Source organism: Terrapene carolina, unplaced genomic scaffold (assembly GCF_002925995.2).
Source record: "Terrapene carolina triunguis isolate 2854851 unplaced genomic scaffold, T_m_triunguis-2.0 Scaffold833, whole genome shotgun sequence".
Taxonomy (NCBI): Eukaryota; Metazoa; Chordata; order Testudines; family Emydidae; genus Terrapene; species Terrapene triunguis.
Window position 1 is genome coordinate 3,322,976 of NW_020665184.1, and position 3,335 is coordinate 3,326,310.

The following is a 3,335-nucleotide window of genomic DNA, read 5'->3' on the forward strand; positions in this document are numbered from 1 at the left end:
TTCCCCCCCAGCATAGTCCCCCTCGGCCCCCTGCCCGCTCCTCCCCCCCCGCCTCATCAGGACCCGCTCTGGCTGGGGTGAGATCATTGCGTGGGGGGGGCGGGGGCTGCAAACAGCTGGGACCACTTCACTTCTGGGTTTGTTGACTTCAGCGCTCGGCAAAGCAGAGATAAATCCCCAGTGTTGAGGCCCTGGCCGGTGCCAGAGCCAAATGAATTCCATGTGAGCTGGGTAATGGCAGGGGCGGGGAGGGGCGAGGGAGCGCGGCAGAATCCGCTTCCCGCGACGCCTGGCGTGCTCCGGCCCCATCCACACCGGGTGGTGCCACAAGGATCCCAAAGCGCCAGGCTGAGGATCCTCCGCACCCCCAAACCGCTCCCCTCCCCGTCCCACGCGTGGGCCCCGGCCCCGGCTCGCTCCGCTCCCTGCACACGCCTTGGCCTTGGAAGGCAGGAGCAGGAGGCTGATGGAAAACGATTTCTGTGCGGCGGGAAGAGAGCCAGCCCCGGGCCCTGCCCTGCGCCTGACACGGCTGGTGTTCTGAGCCCGCTCCCTGGGACCGTCATTTCCTGCCCCTAATCCATTCCTCTGCCCCAGCCCCAGCCCTGTCCGCATGGTGGGGGCATCAGTCCCCAGCCGGGAACCAGGACAACAAGACAGATCCTGGAGGATCCCTGATCCCTTGGCTGGGGTCCTGCCCTCCCCAGCGTGGCAGGACCCGATCCCCAGGGCACGATGCCCCACGCTGTCGCTGCCCGCCATCGCTCACTTGTACCATGCCCTGGGAATGCCCCGAAGCGCTCGCATCTCTGGGCCCCGTGACCCCAACTCCAGCCCCAGCACGGCCCCGCGACTTCTGAGGGGGCCACCCAGGGCGGTTCATATCCCCCGGCTGAGGGCGCCAGCCAGGCAGTGGAGGGCAGCAACCCCCTTCCCACAGGGCCCACGCCAGGGCCGCCAGCACCAAGTTCTACCCCTGGAGCTAAGGCAGCAGCTCCACTCCTTGCTGCCAGTAGTAGGCTGGTATCCGCCGGGGGTTCCATTTCCCCCCACGGCGCCGCCAGCCCCCAGGGATCTCTGGGTCACGCAGCTGTGAGCTGGTCTGAGCCCATCCCTGGGGGGCAGGCCCCGTCCTTCTCCCTCTGCCGCCATCTCCCACGCTCCCGGCATCGGGCAGGGTTCTGTGGTGCCCGCCGTGGGGCTGGGGGGGGCAGGGGGGACTGACGGGCAACCTGGAGCCAGCTGCCGGGTCGTCCGGAGCTCAGCTGCTCATCCAGCTCCCAGTTATCGAGCCAGCTGGGAGTGCCAGGGAGTCAGTGTGTGGGCCTGGAGCCGGCCCAGGAACGGGTGACACGACCCAGGGCTAACACGCCAGCCGTCGCGGCCCTGTCCCGCCAGCTGGGTGTGAACTCAGTGTCTGCGTGTGCGTCTGTCGGAGCCGGGCAGCGCCCGTGTGCACAGGGGTGAGTCCAGCGCCCCACGGGGCCTCCCCCAAACCTGCTGGGATGGGCACAGGCTGCCGGCCCCCACCCGCCCCGAGGAGAGGGCGGAAAGAACCGGGGCTGGGCGGGAGGCGTCTGCTTCCAATTAGCTCCACTCCCTCCCTTCGGAGACAGGAACTGAGGAAACCTGAGCGCTCCCCTCCCTCCCCAGCACGGCCCCCCTAGGCCCCCTGCCCGCTCCTCACCCACCTCCTGCTCCCCTCCCAAGCACGGCCCCCCTCGGCCCCCCTCCTGCTCCCCTCCCCAGCACGGCCCCCCTCCTGCTCCTCTCCCCAGCACAGCCCCCCTCGGCCCCCTGCCTGCTCCTCACCCACCTCCTGCTCCCCTCCCCAGCACGGCCCCCCTCGGCCCCCCACCGCTCCTCCCCCCATCTCCCCATCCTCTTCCCGTCAGCCCCCATCTGCTCCCCCCACCCACTTCTTCCTCCCACTCCTGCCCACCTGGCTCTGAGTGGGGGGGGGGGAGCTGCTCTTCCAGGCTTGTGGTGGGAAATGGGAGGTGCTGGGGGCCCTGCCTTGGGGCTGGGATGAAGCATGTCGAACGTAGGGGCCTCTTTCCTCACCCCCCAGCCCCATAAGGGATCCCCCCAGGCCCAGCCAGCCCCAAGGTGAGGTCCCCCCGAACCAGAGCTCCCCCTTTGCCCCTTGCCCCTGGGAGCAGAGCCTCTGGGAGGGGCCCCGCACCCGTCTTGCCAGGCCCATGGCTGAGACCTTGGGCCTGGGCTCCCCCAGAGATCCTGGCAGCACCAGGGCCCCCCCCAGACCCAATTCCCCCCCAGGGAGCCTGGCAGCCCAAGCCCCCCCTCTCCCCCGGCCCGATCCCCATGGCTCCTCAGGTCAGGTCCCCGGCGGCGGGTTCAGCCCTGTAGTCCTGTCCCTGGCAGGATGTGGCCGGTGCTGGCCCCCCCTCCTGTTCCTGGACCCGCCTGGCAGGGAGGGAGCCGTACCCCAGCCCGGGAGGAGGTGGCTCCTGGCCGTGCTGGGAGTGAAGGCGGGAAGGGAAATGCCCCAGCAAGGGAGAGGGGAACGCACCCCCCCCCAGGCTCGTCCCCACACACCCAGCGGCCTCCCCCGGGACTGAGCGTTCCCCTCCCCCCCAACTCTGTCCTGGGCAATCGGGGCTGCGGACACCAGCTCTGAAGTGCCCTGGGTTCACCCCTCCCCCAGCAGCTCGGCGGTGCCCCTCAATCCCGACCCGCAGCCCCTGTTCCTCTGCTCTCCAAAGTCCCCCTCAGAACAGACTGCCAGTTGTGGGCTGGTTTTGTGATGGGGCCGGGCGCTGGAGGTGAACCCAGATGCCTGGTGGCCTGTCACCGGTTCATGAACCCCCTGGGTCCCTCGTGAACGACTGTCTGGAAACCTCCCTGGCTGCGCCCCGGCCGTGGCCCTGGGGGTCTGGCGTGTGGGGGCGCTGCACTGAGCCTGGAGCTGTCGCCCCAGCTGGCGAGGGAGGGCAGGGCAGGGGCACTGGCGCACAATGAATAACTTCCTGCTGCTCACAGAGCAACATCTGGGCTGGCACAGCTGGGGCCGCGGGTTTCCAGCTGTGGTCAGCTGCAAAACCCAACCCCTTCATTATCTCCCCAAACTGCCTGAGGAGGGCAACACAGCCCGGGCCACATGCTCGGCGGTGAGATTCCTGCAGGGACCTGCTGTCTGGGGCATCCCTGGGGCTTCTCGGCTGGCCCCAGCAGGGGCTCCCTGCAAGATCTGTGACTCATGATGGTAGTGCGGACAGGCCCTGAGTGAGACCCCGGGGAACCTGTCGTGCCGGGCGCTGCCCAGACCCCAGCCGAGATCAGGGCCCCGTCGTGCCGGGCGCTGCCCAGACCCC